The following is a 21,977-nucleotide window of genomic DNA, read 5'->3' on the forward strand; positions in this document are numbered from 1 at the left end:
ATCCTTAAAAGGTTCAAAGTAGTACCTTAAAGATGCATATTACTATTCTAAGGGACTATTATGCACATTTAGGGGTAGATAAGGTACAAAGTTGTCCCTTAAAGGGTACTGCCCCAGTGACAAGCTATTGTAGCCCTAATGGTACTGATTTTGACATTTTTCTAACACCGTGGACACTTTGTTTTATATCATGTTAACTTTAAAAACAATGACCCCTACGTTTGATCTATTTGAACCCAATAATATGTCCTAAATGGTGCATAAGGCAGTTTGCCTTTTCTGAACCACTGTGGCTGGTCCATTTACACTATTTGCATCATTAACATTGTTAATGCCCCTTTGAATTTACCACCTAAACTTAATACGCACAAAACCACATTTGCGTTTGTCTGAAGCAGATGCATTAAAAGTATGCAGGGCTGCTCTCAAACACAAATTATTCAGAGAGAAGCAATCATGAGAAATAGTCAGGAACATGCTCGGGAATGGGAATGCGATCAATAGCGATTCAGTTCCAAAAGATACGCTGTTATTGCGTTTTATACCAATTATGAACTCTACTGTACATACTTCATAGACCACCTTTTCAAATGGACACCCACGTTTGGAAATCTGTTTTCATGCCTAAAAGCTTTAGTTTTGAAAGTGCCCTAAGAACATTTTGTCTGGTGTGTATACACATGTGAGTTTTGCTGTGGTTCAGGGAGCTGATAATAGATTGGCTGGCAGCTGGTTTGAGCACTGCAGTTCTGTCTATGGTTTTATTTGAGTTACGCCGTCTCCCCGGAGAAATCACTTTTGCTCTTCATAAAATGCTCTGCGTCTATCCTCTGTACTCCAGAACTGCTCAGAGATGTTTGAGATTTTCACCATGTTCTCTGTCCAAATGTACTTTTGATGTGAGAGTATCCCCTGATTGTCAGCTTGTGTTCAGTTAGACGTCTGTGTTTGTGTGTATTTATGTGTCTGTTATGGAATACTATATGTGGAACAGCTGCAAAATGGGTCATGAGAGTCTTTACATCAAGATGCATCTGAGACTTGCATGCCATAGGCGAAGTGATGAGGAAAACAAGACCACACTACAGTTTTCCCGGCTCTAAAAAAAAAGAGTATGCTGTTGTTCTTGAGATTTTATTAAGCATAGCAGTGGTAGGCTAAACTTGACCTCTTGTTCTAGTATTGTTTTTGGCCCGTGTAGTCGGAGGAAAGTGGTTTAATCATTAAGGATCTCTGACCTCTGACCTGGTGCTTTAAGTTTAGGGATGACATCCTTCCCTTTGAAAATCAAAGACATTTCATGACTGATTATCATCACACATTGCTTGTAATAATTATACTTTAAATTTTTAAATGCCTAATTAAACTTGCAGATAAATTAACATAATTCCAATATGGTTATTTTAATAGTCAGTCAGATTAAATCACAAACATATAAATAAATATTTACTTAGCTATGACAACTGATGACTAGACGATGACTTTTTAGAAAGTTCCTCATTAATATGCGTAAGCAGACAATATTTCTCTCCTAATTCCTTACTCATCAAAAGTGATTTATAGGAAACACATGTGATTTTGGCGTTTCTCGTTTTACCCCATGAGTGGAATGAAACGTGGGATCAGCCAAAACACGATGAAACTGAATACAAATGCTGATGTCTGAGGCCTGACCATACATTTCAAATAGTTGTGCATGGTCATGCATTTTTGCTGGCTAGTTTTGTAGCCTGTGGTTTGGCAGGAGAAATGCAGGACTGATGCCTCTGAAGGTGACTGCTCCATACAATTTATCAATCCAAACACCCATTTGTGGTGTGTAGAACCAGACGCCTGTCAAGTGATTCAGTGTGTCTCTAGGATGTAAAGGATAATGACAGGGCAATGGGAGGGCTGTGATAAGCACATAAGTGAATGACCTAGTGAATGAGTGGATGAATAAATAAGTGATGTAATGAAAGAGTAAATTAGATGAATGAGCGAATTATTTTGAATGAGTGATTGAAAGAATGAGTGAGCCAGGGATGTTTGTATTACCTTAACTCAATCTAAAACTGTTAAAAACTATTTTGTAATTTGGAATATAATGTATACATTGCCTTGGCATCTAACTGAAATAAGCTTAAGCAGAAGCACTACAATTACTAACTGGAAATAAATCAAAATTAAATTAAAATAAATATAAATAATAATATAAAAACTAATACAAATGACAAAAGCACACAACACAAATACTTAACTAATAAACTTAACTATTTACTAATAATTAAATTAAAATGGAAATGAAAGTGAATATAAAAGTAATAAATAAAAGTAATAAATAAATAATATAATGCATGATTGGTTGATTGATCTGATTGGTTGGTTGGTTGATTGATTGATTGATTTGATTGATTGATCGATTGAATCAGTGAGCGATTGAATGTTTGAATGAATAAATGAGTGAGTGCGTGAGTGAGTGAGTGTTTGAGTGAGTGAGTGAGTGATTGAGTGTTTGAGTGAGTGTTTGAGTGAGTGAGTGAGTGATTGAGTGAGTGAGTGTTTGAGTGAGTGTGAGTGAGTGATTGAGTGTTTGAGTGAGTGTGAGTGAGTGATTGAGTGTTTGAGTGAGTGAGTGTTGTGAGTGAGTGTTGTGAGTGAGTGTTGTGAGTGAGTGTTGTGAGTGAGTGTTTGAGTGAGTGAGTGATTGAGTGAGTGTGTGTTTGAGTGAGTGAGTGAGTGAGTGAGTGCGTGTTTGAGTGAGTGTTTGAGTGAGTGTTTGAGTGAGTGAGTGAGTGATTGTTTGAGTGAGATATTGAGTGCGTGTTTGAGTGAGTGAGTGAGTGAGTGCGTGTTTGAGTGAGTGAGTGATTAAGTGAGTGAGTGATTGAGTGAGTGAGTGAGAGTAATTGAGAGTGATTGAGTGAGTGAGTGATTAAGTGAGTGAGTGTTTGAGTGAGTGAGAGTAATTGAGAGTGAGTGAGTGAGTGAGTAAGTGAGGGAGTGAGTGCGTGTTTGAGTGAGTGAGTGAGTGTTTGAGTGAGTGATTGAGTGAGTGAGTGTTTGAGTGAGTGAGTGATTGAGTGAGTGAGTGTTTGAGTGAGTGAGTGAGTGAGTGATTGAGTGAGTGTTTGAGTGAGTGAGTGAGTGAGTGAGTGATTGAGTGAGTGAGTGTTTGAGTGAGTGAGTGAGTGCGTGAGTGTTTTAGTGCGTGCTTGAGTGAGTGAGTGAGTGAGTGAGTGAGTGAGTGAGTGCGTGTTTGAGTGAGTGTTTGAGTGAGTGAGTGAGTGAGTGAGTGAGGGAGTGAGTGCGTGTTTGAGTGAGTGTTTGAGTGAATGAGTGAGGGAGTGAGTGTTTGAGTGAGTGAGTAAGTGAGTGAGTGAGTGTGTGTTTGAGTGAGTGAGTGATTGAGTGAGTGAGTGAGTGTTTGAGGGAGTGAGTGAGTGAGTGATTGATTGAGTGAGTGAGTGAGTAATTGAGTGAGTGAGTGAGTGTTTGAGTGAGTGAGTGTTTGAGTGAGTGAGAGTAATTGAGAGTGAGTGAGTGAGTGAGTGAGTGAGTGAGTGAGGGAGTGAGTGCGTGTTTGAGTGAGTGAGTGAGTGTTTGAGTGAGTGATTGAGTGAGTGAGTGTTTGAGTGAGTGAGTGAGTGATTGAGTGAGTGAGTGTTTGAGTGAGTGAGTGAGTGAGTGATTGAGTGAGTGTTTGAGTGAGTGAGTGAGTGAGTGAGTGATTGAGTGAGTGAGTGAGTGTTTGAGTGAGTGAGTGAGTGCGTGAGTGTTTTAGTGCGTGCTTGAGTGAGTGAGTGAGTGAGTGAGTGCGTGTTTGAGTGAGTGTTTGAGTGAGTGAGTGAGTGAGTGAGTGAGGGAGTGAGTGCGTGTTTGAGTGAGTGTTTGAGTGAATGAGTGAGGGAGTGAGTGTTTGAGTGAGTGAGTAAGTGAGTGAGTGAGTGTGTGTTTGAGTGAGTGAGTGATTGAGTGAGTGAGTGAGTGTTTGAGGGAGTGAGTGAGTGAGTGATTGATTGAGTGAGTGAGTGAGTAATTGAGTGAGTGAGTGAGTGTTTGAGTGAGTGTTTGAGTGAGTGAGTGAGTGAGTGTTTGAGTGAGTGAGTGGTTGAGTGTTTGAGTGAGTGTTTGAGTGAGTGAGTGATTGAGTGATTGAGTGTTTGAGTGAGTGAGTCAGTGATTGAGTGATTGAGTGAGTGAGTGAGTGATTGAGTGAGTGAGTGAGTGATTGAGTGAGTGAGTGTTTGAGTGAGTGAGTGAGTGAGTGATTGAGTGTTTGAGTGAGTGAGTGAGTGAGTGAGTGAGTGAGTGAGTGAGTGAGTGATTGAGTGAGTGAGTGTTTGAGTGAGTGAGTGAGTGAGTGATTGAGTGAGTGTTCGAGTGAGTGATTGAGTGAGTGAGTGTTTGAGTGAGTGAGTGTTTGAGTGAGTGAGTGAGTGTTTGAGTGAGTGAGTGAGTGATTGAGTGATTGAGTGATTGAGTGAGTGAGTGTTTGAGTGAGTGAGTGTTTGAGTGAGTGAGTGAGTGAGTGTTTGAGTGAGTGAGTGAGTGAGTGAGTGATTGAGTGTTTGAGTGAGTGTTTGAGTGAGTGTTTGAGTGATTGAGTGAGTGAGTGTTTGAGTGAGTGTTTGAGTGAGTGAGTGAGTGTGATTGAGTGTTTGAGTGAGTGAGTGAGTGTTTGAGTGAGTGAGTGAGTGTTTGAGTGATTGAGTGAGTGAGTGAGTGAGTGAGTGAGTGAGTGAGTGATTGATTGAGTGAGTGAGTGAGTGATTGAGTGATTGAGTGTTTGAGTGAGTGAGTGTGAGTGAGTGAGTGTTGTGAGTGAGTGATTGAGTGAGTGAGTGAGTGATTGAGTGAGTGAGTGAGTGAGTGAGTGAGTGAGTGAGTGAGTGATTGAGTGAGTGAGTGAGTGAGTGAGTGTTTGAGTGTTTGAGTGAGTGAGTGAGTGAGTGAGTGAGTGAGTGAGTGAGTGAGTGAGTGAGTGAGTGAGTGAGTGAGTGAGTGAGTGAGTGAGTTAGTGTTTGAGTGAGTGTTTGAGTGAGTGAGTTTTTGTGCACTTAACAAGTAGATTTTTTTTTTATCTCGTCAATAAATCTCTACTGTTCCTCCTCCGGATCACCCTTTATTGGAAGTCATCATGTCGACAAGCTTTGCATTAAGAGCATGATTCACCATGCCCTTCTGTTTTCTGAAGAGTTGTGTGAATGTTTGGATGTATTTGACAATCTCTTATTAGTTTCAGTGCAGCCTAATGGACACTAATAAGGGCTTATATTACCAGAGTGTGACAGCTGCTTTGTCGTACACTCATGTGCAAGGAAGGGTCTAAGTCACAAATCTCTTGGCAGGCCCGCTGTGCTAACGGATTGATTACGGCAGGGAGCCCGAGTGTGACTCTGACAGAGATATTTTGAGGTGTGCAGACTTCCATTTCAACACTTCAAGTGTGGATGAGTCATATAGCGGGTTTTGATGCTTTGTTGAGGGAGTCCCTCTTAAATAATTAATAGATGTTTGTCTTTGTGGAGTACAAACGCTGCACGTGGTTTCCTGGGAAATGACTTTTTAAATGTTTGGTTTGAGAAGTTTTACTCGAGATGCAAAAGAGTTAACATTTTGAGTGTTGGATTACAGTATCTGAACTGGAAGTGAATATCTCATAGCAAACAATTTATCTTAGACAAAAAAATTATTCAGAAGAAGATTGCGATTATTTTGATGTTTACTATTTTAAAAATAAACAAATAAAGCATCATCACAATTAATTGAAATAAAAACAGAATCGCAATCTTAGATTAGCTTAGTGTCATTATCAAATTGCAAAATCTGGGATTTGATTAAATAATATATGTGCTGTGTTTCAGAGTAAAGCATGACACTGTGTTCATTTATAGCCATTTTGCAATTCGATTTTAGAATAAAACATGATTAGCATAATAATAATAATAATACATACATGAACTAATTAATTCATTAATTCAGCTCACACTGTAAGTTCTGACTGAATTAGTTCTGATTCAATTAATATTTTGTATCATCATTTGATAATGCTATATTTGCAAGGTGTCAGGAACAAAGTGGGGCATCGTCCACCAATAGGCTGAAAATTCAGAAGTACCCATTTTTTAATTTATTAAAATATATTAGTAAAACTATTTGTGAGTAAACATTGCTGTTTATTGCTATGCATTGTTATTTTGGTTAATTTGAATGAAAATGATTCAAACTCATTCTCTTTTATGTTAATTTATTGGAAAACATGGTTAGATTACATTTAGATTACTTTTGGTTCCTTTGATAAATACTAATCATACCCTTAATTTCAATTAAATGCTTGGCTAATGATATTTAGGAATTGGATTGTGAAGGCTTAAAAATCTCAAGAAATTTTTAGCAGTATATTTTGCCAATCTTTAAAAGGAAGTGAGAACCTTAATATGCCTATAATATTGTTAAAGGGATTTGCTTTCTGAATGCAAATGAACCGTTTCTCTAAATCAAACACAAATGCATGTATGCATGTGCACGTGTGGGTGTGAGCTTCTGTGTGAATGAGTGTGATTTTGTGCGTTAATATGTGTGAACTTGTAGAGAGAAGTGATATATTTCCAACAGATGAAATGAAGGTTACTTTAATTATCAGCATCGGCAGAGCCGTAGACCTAGGGGTGATTCTTAAGTAGATTTTCACATGTTCATTATCGCCAACAGAAAGACTCCAATGTAACGGTGTCAGCACTACGAGTGTAGAAATATTGCACCATATAATAACCTTTGCGCGTTTATTCACACATTCTTCATGTTTTGCGGTATGGCTGCTGCATTGCACTGTTTAGTTAAATTAGTCCAGGATTGGAAATTACAACTCATTATGATAATGAAATGGAGCGAGTCAGTGATCTAAAATCTGTGTGAAATTCTTCTAACCATAATTTGATCTTAAAACAGCAAATAAAAGGAGTATTTGAGCCGGATGTCTGTCTGTTTTGCGAAGCTTCCCATGTTCGCAGCTGCCACGGGGCTCCTTTGAGAGTGCCAATGGTTTACATTCCGGCTGGATTTACCAAGATATACAATCCCTGTGCTCGCTATCCCTGATTAGTTATCAGATCTTATTAATGCGGCGGCAGAAAGTGCAATGGGTTATTTTAACAAGCCCTTAAAGCTGGATGGAAACCTCTGAGCCAAAAGCTGGATTTAACACAGCCTGACGGAGTCTATTCTTGGTTTTCAGGCAGATTTGGGGACTGATCTGGTTTAGTGATGCACCACCTCTAAGCAGCTGTACTTCTGTCCTGATGTAGTTCTACTGGTGTCCCTCACTTTTGAAAAGTATACTTATGCTACAAACCCAAAATCCCACCAGTTTAGCAATGTACCAATTTGCTTTTTGTTGATCATTTTTCATAACTAGTCAATCCTTAAGTACAGTCACATTTAAATTGACATTGACAATATCGGCAATAGGTCTTGAAGTCTCTTATGTTCACCAAGGCTGCATTTATTTGATCAAAAATACAGTAAAAACAGTAATATTGTGAAAGATTATTACAGAATAAAATAACTGTTTTCTATCTAAACAAAATTTTAGCATCGTTACTGCAGTCTTCAGTGTCACATGATCCTTCGGAAATCTTTCTAATACGCTGTTTTGCTGCTCAAGACATTTCTTATTATTATCAATGTAAAAAAAAAAGTGATGCATTTGTTTTTATGATTAAATTATTAATAAAAAGTTCAAAAGAACAGCGTCCTTTGTAATATTATAAATTGTTTTATTGTAACTTTTGGTCAATTAACGTGTCATTTCTCAATAAAAGTATTCATTTATTTAAAAAATAGACCAAACAACTCAGAATGTGATTTCACGGAGTACAACGTGGTCCTGGGTCAACATCTTTGTTGATCATGGAACAACATTTGAGGGACAAGTTTGCAGTTTATGCCAAGTTTAGGCTTTCAACCAGGGTCAGGTGCTTCTACATACATTTTATTCACCTATAATTTTATAGATGAGTTGTGGAAAGGGTTTGGTTTAGGGGTAGCGATAGGGTTACGACTACATTTATGGACAGGAATATTGTTCCAAGATCAACAAAATATATTGATAAGAACATGCCTTGGCAAAATCACAGTGACCAAACTCTTGAATGACATTGTATTAATTTCATTTAATTTCATTTCATATACATACCATACTTTAGACAATTGCAATACAACAAAAACATCTTGAAATGCGCCGTAGAAGACGGTGGATTTGTTACAAAGGCGCTTTGATGACTGTAGCGGTGGATGCTTTAAAGGGAATGGATTCATAGACTTCATTCTGATAGTATTTCAAAAACCAACCGCTCTCGCTGGGGTTGTGTTGTTCGTGTTTTCTGAGTGGTGTGTTTCCTTTTGAGTCGGTAGTTGTGATAATGAGGCTGAGTTTTGCAATACCCAGAACATGAGGCTCAGATGGGGAACGTGTTCTCTTGCACCGGCTTTGTTTCAAATCACAGCAGCAGGACAGCTCATTAATTTTATGCACTGATTGCTGAGACTGAAAGTCCCTAAAGAGCGTTCAGTCATTTAGGATAGTTTGTGCTCACCTCGATGGACAATTAAAAACACTCCTGAAAAAAGCTTAATACAGCAGTGAGGCCTCCTTCAAGGGTCGTGCTCTCTCACTCAAGCAGATGATGGGACTTTAATAGATCTTTATCTGTGCAGATTTTTCATTTCGTTGCACAATTAGTACACACTAATTGTAAGCAGTATGAGTAACGGTACAGGGAGTCCAGAGTGTTGTTTTTTCCACCTCTGGATTCTGACCGACTCACCGTAAGTGGGTTGAAGCGGGGTTCTGTCGTCTTGGTGGATGATTGTTCTGGCTGGTGGATCAAAGGCTGTATTTGCGTGTCTGTCCAGCGATCCAATACCACGTGTTTGACATCACTCTTTAATCTTTCGCTAAATTAGATTTTGAGATCCCCAGTCACCACCCACACCAGTTCTCCCGAAATAATGGCTATTGTGGGTTGCACTGACCAAATCTCCCCTACTTGCTATGAGAAAACGTGTTTCTAATGTGCTGCTTTTTGGCTCATTTCTTTTGGGTCTTTGTTGGGGCCATTGGCAGTAATGAGTGGGCAAAATGAGGCTTCAGACAGGACCTGGATTTGCTCAGGCATCAGAAAATGCACTGCACATAATCATTGGGGCTCTGCCATAATAAAGCCCCAGAATCCTCATATTGATCAAGTCAAGTCAACTTTATTTATATAGCGCTTTACAATACAGATTGTTTCAAAGCAGGTTTACAGTGATAACCGGAAAATAATGCAACAAAGTTTGGCTCTAGAAGAAAATAGCGTCACAGTCCAGCTTAAAGGAGAACTCCAGCGCAAAATGAACCTTTGGTCTAATTACACATTGTTACCTAGTCAACCGTTATCTGAGATTTGTTTTCATGATTATCGAATGTAAATAGTTTTATCTTTAAAAACAGTTCAGCCTATAACGCTAGTATAACGCTAGTATATTGGGCATAGAGTAATGACAAATACAAATCGCTTGTTAATACCACTAACAAGGCTCAAAATAGCCCCACACTAACACGGCAGCATAATGAGGGTCCCTACATGCAAACTGAAGCATTGAGAACTGTGTAAGTGTCCAGACAGTTTAATAAGAAGATATTTTATACATACAGTCAACTTCACGTATACAAGCAGAAGCCATCTTTGAAAAACAGACTCGATCAGTCGATCAACGAAACGCCGATCCAAATGCGCTGAACTGTGTAGAATCTCATATGGTCCAGCGCATTTAGATCGGCGTTTCGTTGATTGACTGATCGAGTCTGTTTTTCAAAGATGGATTCTGCTTGTATACGTGAAGTTGACTGTATGTATAAAATATCTTCTTATTAAACTGTCTGGACACTGTCAAAGTTCTCAATGCTTCGGTTTGAAGGTAGGGACCCTCATTATGCTGCCGTGTTAGTGTGGGGCTAATTTGAGCCTTGTTAGTGGTATTAACAAGCGATTTTTATTTGTCATTACTCTATGCCCCATATACTAGCGTTATACTAGCATTATAGGCTAAACTGTTTTTAGAGATAAAACTATTTACATTCGATAATCATGAAAACAAATCTCAGATAATGGTTGACTAGGTAACAATGTGTAATTAGACCAAAGGTTAATTTTGCGCTGGAGTTCTCCTTTAAGTAAGTTCAGTTCAAAAAGTTATTAATTTATTTATATATATATAGCCGCTCTGGAGAAAACCGTAATGTCATCATCCAGCTCAGTTCAGTTCTCATACAATTGTGTCAATGCAGGCAAATCAATAATATTGTTGAATATTGTTGAATATTAAATGTCCCTAGGTCATGTGGTAATGTGTTCTTAGTTACAGCCCATTTTTTTGGGAAGAAGAGAAGAGAGAAGGGTTTAGGCCCGGGCATCTGATTGAAATCTTTGTTATAGTTGAAATAACACAGTTTCTCCTTATGCGCTATATGTTCATTTAAAACACTTTGTGTAATTTGAATGTGTGTGTGTGTAGTGTTCATTATGTAACCTGGGTATTTTCTTCGGATGCAACTCATGAGATTGTGCCCTTGATATTGTCTCCTTTAGAGACAGGAGGGCAGTGGTTTGTGCTATAATTCACTATGACAGAGTGTCAGACCCACTAAATAAGCATAGTTGAGGAAAAAGTAGCTGACTCAGAAGCATGTCGATCTGTTTGGTGAGGGAAGCCCAATGAACCAAGTTAGTCTGAGAACTCAAAGTAACTCAGAGAATCTTTGTAGCAGTAGCGGAAAAGATATTTGTTTTATCCTTTAAAATAAGACCGCTAATAATACTTTTCCTTGTTTTTTTTTGTGGTTTCACCTGGTCTGGTAATCGTTTAACACCTTTGCAGGACAGAATGGCTTTTCGCACACATGACCGAAGCTTTATTCTTAAGAGCGCTGTCATTTTCAGGTTTGCTGCGGGCCTTTCATGCTGGAATTATCCTGTGTAAACTAGGGTCAGGTCCCAGATGGAAGCTATTATTGTACCTCTGACTCATTGCATTTGGTTTTTCTATCAATTTCATGCGAGGGGACACTCACTCCCTGAGTATTTTTCTAGCTGTTTTTCCAACGAATATGTGACCCCGAAGCATTTTCCACCATAAAGTCTCGGTCTTGACATTTTCCATGGCCAAATGATGTGAGATTACTTCGGGATGTGCTTGCAACATATAAACCATGAGAGGTTACTTATCCAAATGGTCAAGACATGAAAAAAAGCAGTTGAGCTGACAGCAGATGGTAGTGAAGCATGGGATAAATTAGGGGTGGGCAATATGAACAAAATCTTATTTCACAATATAAGAATTTATTACAAATTATTTCGATAACCATATATATATATATATATATAAAAAATATGATGATTTTCATTTGTTCATTTTGTTTGATTAGCAATAATGACACAGATGGCAGAAGGTATTCGGCTGCTGTCACTTTAAGACCTAATGCACGGGTCTAATATAGTGATGTTTATATTATGATATTTACCCATTTGTTTACGTTCACTTGAGACATAACCGACTGTGTTACTTTTTTTGTAATACAATTTTGTTGTAAATTTAAAGGTAATGTGTTACTTTACTAGTTACTTGAATTTTTTTTTTAAATCTGATTACGTAATTTGCGTTACTTGTAATGGATTACCCCCAATTCTGCATACCATGATTTAAATGATATAGCAAAATCTCTAACGATAGACACTTTATGTAGTCACCACAATATAACGTCATATATCATATGGCCCAGTCCTATAAATGCTACTTATTATTCCAGGGTCAAAATAGTTATGTCCGTAATCCAATTCTGAAACCCAAAATATGTTGTTACAGTGCAAAAAGTCAATTAATCCTGCAAACAAATTAATTCAGCAGTGAGTTATTTGTGTAGTCTTCTAGCTGCATTTTTCCTGATGCATCCGAGTAAACACCCAAGGAGATATTTGACTTTTGAAAATCCCATCATACTCTATAACAAAAACTAATTAAATCTCCGAAACCCCTGTAGCAATAATACTGTTTCCACCAAACGTCAGCAGAGCAGGAATCTTGTGGGAAAGCAGCCGTCTAAATAACCTGCGTGGGTTTACAGACGATGCAGTTGTATTGAAAACACCATTCTGAAGTCCTGACCCAAGAATTAATTAAAATGAAGAAAGCCACAAATCACAATGCCCAAGACGAGCTCTACAGTGCCAGGGCCGTGTCTTGAGTCTTTTCAGGGCGTCAGAGCTTGTTTGCTTTTCCAACTGTTCCTTTATGGCCTCACCTTCCCAAGCGCCGGAGTAAGAGGCAGTCGGAAGGGTATAGGACTCTTTCTAAAGCAGACCCAGCGCTTTTCACTTCAAAGATGGTTTCTGCAGGCCCTGGAATGCAGGCCCCAGGCGGCAGATAGGGCTGTTTATGCGGCATGGACCCCCGATGGTGGATGGGACACGGACTGGAAGGGGGTGTGACTGTGATCGATGAGCGTGGTGCTGGCCTGACAGCAGGACAAGGCCTTTCTGACAAGCACTGTTCCAGGCCTGCTTCGGACTGAGCAGCCCCTCTCTCTCTCTCTCTCTCTCTCTCTCTCTCGCTCTCTCTCTTCCCACACAGGGGGAAGCTCACCATTCACAAGGACAAACACAATGGAAGCCTCTCTGAGTGCTGCGTGTCTGTTTTTCTGAAAACATACTTGGATTTTGACAGCACTGTTATTAATGCGTTCCTGACGAAGCCTATGCTCCTTTATTGCTCTCACATGTTTCAGGAAAGCACCCACATGTTTTTGTCCTGTTTTCTTGAAGAAGAAAAAAGACTCTTCAAAAGTTTGAGGTCAGAAATAGTTTTTATGGAAAGGAATTAATCTTTCAAAAGTTAATGTAAAAACATTTATAACATTACAAAAGATTTTGATTTCAAATAAATCGTGTTATTTTGAACTTCATATTCATCATAGAATCCTAAAAAATAATAAAAAATATTAAAAATATTGAGCATTGATGATGATAATAATAATACGTGTTATGTAATAATAGATGTTTTTGAGCAGCAAATAAACATTAGAATGATTTCTGAAGGATCATGTGACACTGAAGACTGATGTACAGATGCTGAAAATGTAGCTTTGCCATCACAGGTATAAATTACATTTTAAGATACATAATAAAATATTATGTCACAATATTTATGTTTTTACTGTTTTAAAAAAATAAAAAATAAAAAAATAAAAATAACAGACCCCAAAGTTTTGAACGGTATCCAAACTATCCTAAATAAAACATGTTTACTTAAGAAGCAAAATTGCAATAATAAGACTTACTAAATAAATAAATGTATTACAATGTATTAAAAACTAAACTTAATTAGGAAATATTCTACGGAAATAATTATTCATATTAATATTTTAATATTGATATTAATATAACTGCGTCTTTGTTTTACAGTCCGTTTGTATATATGCATTTATAAATATAAAGCATTTTTTTATTTTCGCTCAGAAATAGCTAGAAAATATTATAGTAACAACATAATAATATAGTTAATAAAATAATATAGTTATTACAACGAAATAGCAAGTTACATTGAATTAAACATGTCTTTTTTAAGTAGAAAGACTAAAATATTGTTTTCTTGTAAAACGCATTTATTTTTTATTTTGAAACTAAAAAATATTGGATTGTGTGTGTGTGTGTATATAGGCTATATATTGAATGTCAGTGGCTCATGCGATCCATCCAATCAGATTGCGAGGGACCTGGCCAGCCGTACGGGCAAATACAAGCGGGCCATTCTCTGAATTCTCATGCTGTCACATCCTCTGACACTTCTTCTGGAGAGAAGTTTATTTTAAAACAATCCGAGGCTACGCTGCTATTTCTAAGTCAGACCTTGTGTTCGCTCTGTCATTCATGTCGCTGAGCTCCCATAGCGGAGCACTCGGACGAGCGCGCCAAAGTCCTTGACGGTGCTCTTTGAAGTTCGATGTGGGTTTGCTTTGTTTGTGTTCGAGTGCTTCATTTTAATCACGGCGCTGGGCAATGAGACCTCAGCATGTTTGCCGGGGATTCATTTGTGTGGCGCCTCAGCAGCGTTGTCGATTCGGTCAGATCATTATAGTTAACCAGAGAGAAGAGGGCAGATTTAATGCACATGACAGCGTAACCTTTGTCTCTCATTAGGCCTTAAAGTGCACTTCCATTTACACCGCAGACATTTACAGTACTATTACACTCTTTATATCCTGACCCAGACTGTTTCTTTCAGCGGAACTGTTTCTGGCAATTATCCTGCACCGTAATCACTTTATATACATTGTTTATGCTTTAGGTACTAAAAGTGCTTAATACTACACCTGCATTGTCCTGCACATGTTTGTTGCTTTTGTAAATGAGCGCATGCAGCAGAATCCCATGGGTCTCCACATGCTTTTGTTTTTTTTAGGCATCTTGGCAAGGGCATTGGTATTGTCTGAATAGTGGAGGGACACAATATAAAACGTATCTGCTTTGCACATAAATATTAGTTATGTAGCCTAATGTTCACCCGGTAGTATTGGAAAGTATAAGGCTTTTGTGTAAAGTTCACATATTTCTGCATAATTGTAACATTTTTGTACGAAGGAGATTTAATGGTTGCATTCTTTTTTTCTTTGAACAATGGCCAAGCAAAATGAAACTTTTATATTATAATAATTATCTCCCAAATAGTAAGGAGGACATGTCCCCTCCCAGTTTTATTGGTTGCTACACCATTGCCTCCTGGGATAGCCTCGGGTGTCCATGTGATGAAGTGGGCAAGCTGTGCTCCACCCCTCTCCTGCAGGGAAGAGGCAGGCATCCAACAACCAGAGTTTCCCGAAATACTTCCTCCTCAATAAAGCTGTATTTCCAAAGACCTTCTGAGGGAAATACACAATTTTGTGCAAATCTTGACTTGCCTGTGCAAACGTTGCTGCCGTGATACCAGGGTTTTGCCATGCGGTTACTAAGGTGCTATGGCACATTGTTATGCAGTAAAATTTGACAATAAGGACTTATTTGTTAACATTAGCTAATGCATTTAGTTAACATGAACTATCAGTGAGTAATGTATTTTTACAGCATCTATTAACCTTTGTAAATGTTTGTTAAAAATACAGCAGTTCGTTTTTTTTTCATGTTACAGTAGTACAGTGCATTAACTAACAATAGTGTACTACATTTTAATATTGTATTAGTAAATGTAGAAATTAACATTACCTATGATTAATAAATGTTGTAAGTAACATAAAATCTTGTCCTGCACCACACTCTGTTGGATCGGGTTCTGTGGGTCAGTAGCCTGGTTCTACCGGACTCTCGTACTTTTCATTTGTACAGACAGTCTGGCCTCTCTCCATTGACAAGTGGGTACTCTGTTGAAGTTTAAAACTATTGGATCTGCCCAGAGTCACTCTGGATCTGCCATAACCAATCGCTAACATTTGGTCGTGACGTATGACGACTCAAACTAGCGCACAACCTCAACGTTCTCAGCCACTCCCTCTGTTCGCTGATTGGACCTGCAAAAATGTATCGGAGAAAACCCAAGAATATACCACAATCCCAGACCTAGTACTGAAGGAAAATGAATAGCGGAAGTACGTAGGAGGGGGGAGCCAGGCTAGTGGGTCAGTGTAGAAACCCTAAATATGACTGACTCCTTTATTTTAAAGAAGTTGTTCACTTCAGAATTAAAACGTCCTTTTCAGTCGAAAATAAATGAAGGTTTTTGAGGAAAACATTCCAGGATTTTTCTCCAGTTGACTTAAACGGGAACCAATGTGTAGGGCCATTTGAAGCTGCATTGAAACTGCAAGTTGGACCCCATTAAAGTCCACTATATGGAGAATGTTTCTGGAATGTTTTCCACAAAAAAACTTAATTTCTTTTCGACTGAAGAAAGCAAGACATGCATATCTTGGATGACGTGGGGTGAGTAAATTATCAGAACATTTTAAGTGAACTAATCCTTTAAGTCAGTGTTTCTCAACCCTGCTCTCGAAGAACCCCCAACACTGTTGGTCCCAGTGTGTGTTTACTTTGTCTCCCTAATCAAACACGCCTGATTAAACTCATAAGCTCATTAACCCATGTGATAATGAGCTGATGAGTTGAATCATGTGTGTTTGATTAGGGAGACAAAGAAAACCTGCAGTGTGTGGGGTCCTTCAGGAGCAGGGTTGAGAAAAACTACTTTAAGTCATCTTTTTTTAAAATATTAGCATGTCTTTCCTAGACCAGCCATACAAAATGCCACACACATTTTACAAAAAAGTTAAGTTAAGAGCTTTTTCAAATCCCTGTGACCCAATGAAATGCACACAGATGGCATTCACATATATCTCCGAACTTGCCTAAAGGGCATAACAGTTGAATCTACAGTATCCTGATTAGTTACTGTACCTCTAACGCATAAGGACACAAGTTTGTCCAACGAGGTGAAGCTGTCCAATATGCCCTCCACCAGCCCTGAAAAGCATACGTTTCAGGACAAACATGGCAAAGATGAGAAATGCAGGAGGAAACCAGGTTCAAAGTTCACACAGGATGGGTTTGCGTCGCCCCCACCAGCTGGAGAAGTAGAGAGGTCGACATCAGAGAGACAAACACACACACACACACACACACCCACACTTCCTTTTACACCGTAGTGTGGATCAGTCTGGTGAGTCCATGCATCATTCCAGAGAGACCACAATTTCTGCACCCTCAGCTTATTAAAGCATTTCAAGCTCCAGTGCACTTGTACTGCTCTCCAACCTTTGAGTCTGCTCTCCACCTTGAATGCCAAGCATAACACTGGATATTCCAGAGCAGCAGTGCGTGGAGGCTACAATAGCCACCCGGAAAAAACGTTGCGCTCTTAGGCTTAGAATGATGAAAGCCGGGAGCTTGAATCTGGGCCGAGACTCAACAGAGAGACTTTTTTTCATTTAAGATGTTCAGTGGAGATGCTATCAGGAGCTAAAGCTGTAAAGTACAGCCCCGAGGCGTCATTTTGCTCTTTAATTTATCCAGCACATCTGAACTTGTAATCCATCTGTTGCGGAAAGCTCCAAACAGCACGGACCGCTCTTTGATGCCTCTGCCACTTAAAGAGGGGACAAAAGAGAAGACCTTTAAAGGTTGTGGGATGCCTTTGAGATGTGCATTGACCTTTCAGGAAGCCACTGTCTGTGAGCCGTGTCTTTAAACACATACGGCCGGTGCTTGGGACTGTGGAGAGTGACTCCAAATGCCACAGAGAGCAGTCCACAAAGATTAATATACCCATCATGGAAAATTGACCGGCAGACATTTCCAGGCTTGTTTTCCTTTTAATCTCCAGACGTTTTTCCGCTAAGAGTCCACTGTTGAGGTATTTGTCAAATGGAATGAAACAGAACCCATAGAGGGTTCGGTGACTGGTTTTTAAAGCCTGGAACACACCACGCCTCGCGTCGCCTGTGTCGGGGGGTAAAAAGCTGTGCTTGAACACACCGGGAGAACTACTGCCGACTGTCAGCTAGAATGCGCGTTCTGCGCCTGCGTGTAAACGACACAACTGTCTATTTCTACAGATATATTCGTCTATATTCGTCATTCAAAGAGGGAAACCGACGCGGCAGGCTGCAGATACACAAACCATAAACAAAGCAGTGCGTGCTTACCATTTTGAATATCAATTCTGCTAAACACTTTCTTTATTCCACTCCGCTCGTGTTAATATTGAAGTTGAAGCCAAGGAACACTCCGGTAAGATGACGTAACATTAGAACCACCTTCTATCTGTACCGCTTTGACTTCTTTGCTCGCTGTTTTGCTATTATTCTCGTGCACTGACTCGTTCACTAAGCTGAACCGCCAATCAGAGTTCCCTCTTTCTCCGACGGCCCGACGCCGAACACACTGAGAAAACTTAGTCGGCCGACGCACAAAAACTGCTCGACGCCCAAACGTCGACTTGTTGTGTTCCAGACTTAAGGGGTGATGATCTACCTACTGGATTCCTGAGCCGTCTTGGTAGAATTTTAGTTATCCCATGTAGCCAGACCTTCGACTAACAGCATAACGTCTGGTCCACAATGCATCTTATTTTGACCAAGAACCTCGCACTTTGGCAGAAAAACATCTGTCCCAAGTCAATCTGACATGTAAAATTACCAATCTTGGTTTGTATTGTTTTACATGCCATTTAGGGGAAGGTTTATTCAATGACAACAATATATGTATATATGATTTATTTAATATCATAATAAATCATTCATAAAAAGAGTCAATTGTTTTGTTTCTAAATGAATCATTGTTTTTTTTAAACAAATCAGTTGAGTGAATAATGCCAACCACTCACAACATAAATACAACTATTGCCGTAACAATGTAACCCAGATAAAGAGTCACTAAAAACTCCCAACCACTAATACACAGGCTGAAAATATGTTTAAAATGACTTTTATTTCACCACCTATGGAATGATGACAAATCAGATTTGAGGACTGAAACTAACAATTGTATAAATATAAATAAATAAATATATATATTTATATATATTATTCACTCAACCGATTTGTTTAAAAAAAACAATGATTCATTTAGAAACAAAACAATTGACTCTTTTTATGAATGATTTATTATAATATTAAACTGTTTTGTTCATAAAAGCGGATTAATTCTGTTATAAAGCAAGTGACTGTATTTGTGAGTAATTTGACTCATTCACTAAACTGATTTATTTAAAAACACTGATTAATTCAGTAACTAAACAAGTGTCTGTATTTATGAATGAATCATTGTATAATGTATTAAACAGATTCATTCATAAATGCTGACTGATTCAGGAACCAAATAAGTGAATGTATTTATGATTGAGTCATTTGAATTATTCACTCAACCAATTTGTTCCCATTCAGAAACAAAACAAGTGACTGTTATAACCAAGTCATTATGTCATTTATTCAACAAATTCATTCAGAAACGCTGATTCAGTCTGGAACAAAGCAAGTGATTGTCTTTATAGGATAATAACTGATTCATTGATTTAAATGATTCTTTCAAAACACAGATTAATTTAGGAAAAAAACAAGTGACTGTCTTCATGTGTGAGTCATTGACTTTTTGATTCAATCGAGTCATTCAATTCATTCAAAACACATCTACTGTGTTTTGCTCTGTGTTATAGTGTTTCTTCTGTGGGTTTGTTTAGATCTATTTTCATTGACTGAGTGAAAACTAAGTAACTGTCTCTAACATTTAGGTTACTCAATGATAAGTGTATTATTGTTTTTGCTCCTTGTTAATCTTCAAAAATATTTTTTTCCTCTTGACTGACAGCGTGATTCTTCTGTTGAACTGATGAGATGCATATTTTATTCATCCTTGATTCGCTGGGCTTGCCAGTGGAATGCCAGCCCCGTTGCCAAAGGCCACTCACCGAGACAGTGTTACACAATTAAACCATAAAGACTGTGCTCATTTATTGTGCTCCTCAGAGATTATAATGCCAAAGAAAAGACTCACTCCCAGAGCAGAGCAATAAAACCATGACATCAGAACCTCTTCATTTCCCAGTAAAAAGACTTGCAGCGTTTACACAGCTGAATCCGACTTGTGTTATAGAGAGTTGTATCTATTAAACAAGTAATAGTCATGTTTAATTGCGCATTATATCGGTGTTTTGACACTCACTATACATTAAGACTTAACAGAACAATCAGATGGATGACTGGAGACCGCAACAGCGTAGTACAATGACTCTAATAAGAAATGGAAAACAGATTATGAGGTCGTGTATGTCTGAAACAGAGCACTATTAACCATTTTCAGACACTAGGTTTTTTTTCCTTTTCCTCACAATTTAGAAAGTAATATCATTTTGTGATGGCAGACCTAGCCAGAAACACATTATATTGCTCAAAGTTTCCTTTCAGAACTCAGGAGACTTAATGGAGTTTTCAGTTATGATTAATTTAAGAATCAACTCTCAATAAAATGCTAAATAATAAAAATAAGTACATATATATTCAGTAAGGATGCACTAAATTGTTCAAAAGTGACAGTAAATCTATTTTTATATTTCAAAATAGAAAATAGAAACGCTGTTCTATTACACACACACACACACACACACACACACACACACACACACACACACACACACACACACACACACACACACACACACACACACACACACACACACACACACTCATTGTCCATTTGCAGTCTTTTTAATCTCACTTCTGTCTTGGAGAAACCATTGAGATATTAATGAGATCACATTTGTGATTTCTCTTTCGTCTGGGTATTGACGTCAGCATTAACAGCCTGCCATGTTTAATGAGGACAGACCTATGAATGCATTGATTTACATTTAAATAGATATGACTGCTTGTTAAGTGTCATTTGCATGTAGTTATTATGCAAATGAGAATCTCATAGTGATATCTGATCACACTGCATATGATTGTTGAACGTTAGGTGTTAATCACAGTATCATACATAAAACATGCAGGTTTTCAGATCTTTTAATATCTTTATGCAAACTTGAACTTGTTTAGTATGACACATACGATGTGTTTCCCGTTGTTTCCCACAGCGGCATTGCAAGTATACGTTTTTGACACACACCAGCTCTGTGCAACCGTCACTAAAGGAATACTAATCTTGTATAATTGTTTGCTCAGTGTAAATTACAGCTGAGATTTATAGAACAATGTGCAAATGGAAATTGCATGCTGTGGATCAATGGTAATTAATGCACCATAGTGTAGAGCATCAGAAAATTGTCTCCAGGTGTATGAATAATCGGCATGGTTATTACTCATCACTTTAATTGGGCTAATTATGATTGCTGCTGTATTTAGGATAAATCAATGCCAGAGGAGGTCTCGAAATACATTAACAGAGCGGAGGGAAGTTCATCCAAAGCCAATATTTTTGCCAAGTGAGATCCATGCCAATAAATAGAAGCCATTTATCATCATGGCCCACTCTTATACCAGTTGAGCCGTAGGGTCAGTGAATCTGCGTCAGGCTCTATTTATGACTCCGTAAAAGCCATTTACATGCATGTTCATTATGCATATTACATATAAGCATCGGTTGGCTGGAAAAACATCCAGATTGAGCCTATATTGTTCTGTCCTGCTGGAAGGAATGTGTGGACGGCAAATATCTGCATGGCATAAAGGCTCTCCAGGCAGAGTTATGGGGCCCACTGGCTCTCTGACATGGTTTTTGCAATCCTGCACCAGTGAGAGTGGTCATGGGCTTTGCAGGGCTCATTGTCCAAGCCACAGCGGTGAGCGTGGAGAGGTGAAACAGAGCGAAATACCATGTGTGTGCCCAGTAGGGGGACATTCCTCCAATCCTATGATTTCCTCATCACATTCGTCCTCTGGAAGCCCCACTGTAATCGCCTTGTTCTGGGCATTAGCCCCTCATCAGAAGCATGTCGACTACACCACCCATGTTACATTGTGAAAGAACAGAAATGTTGTGGATCCATCACTGTATCAACAATTCCTCTCCACATAACACCCCTGGAATTACTGTTATGCAGGGCCAGATGGAAATGACTGGGAACAGGAGAATAATGCAGAATGGATTATTGAAATATCAATAAAAACCAGTAACAACACATTCAAATAAATTTGGTAGCAAATTGGAAGCCAGTGCAAACAAAGTAAAACTGGAGAATGTGCTCTTGTCACCACCATTTGCAGACGGGTCAAGAGATGCTTTATTAATACCCATATAAAGGGAATTACAGTAAGTAGTACAGTAGTACAGTTTTTGTTCATGGAATATTGCAGAATTTATTATAAATGTATCCATCTCTTTTTTTTAATTAATGTGCTCTCATAAAAAACACTAACTTACAAACACACAAATCACATAAGATCTGTCTACCCGATCTCATAGGAAAATGACACTATTTTA

The 21,977-nt window shown here is 38.5% G+C and overlaps 1 protein-coding gene across 5 annotated transcripts in view; it reads left to right on the plus strand.

Annotated features, from left to right (window-relative positions):
* The window catches only part of epha3 (eph receptor A3), a 202,302-nt gene that overhangs the window by 94,880 nt on the left and 85,445 nt on the right, over positions 1-21,977 (plus strand). The gene's annotated exons all lie outside the window — the stretch shown is intronic.

Source organism: Phoxinus phoxinus (assembly GCF_949152265.1).
Source record: "Phoxinus phoxinus genome assembly, chromosome: 7".
In the NCBI taxonomy this organism is placed as follows: domain Eukaryota; kingdom Metazoa; phylum Chordata; class Actinopteri; order Cypriniformes; family Leuciscidae; genus Phoxinus; species Phoxinus phoxinus.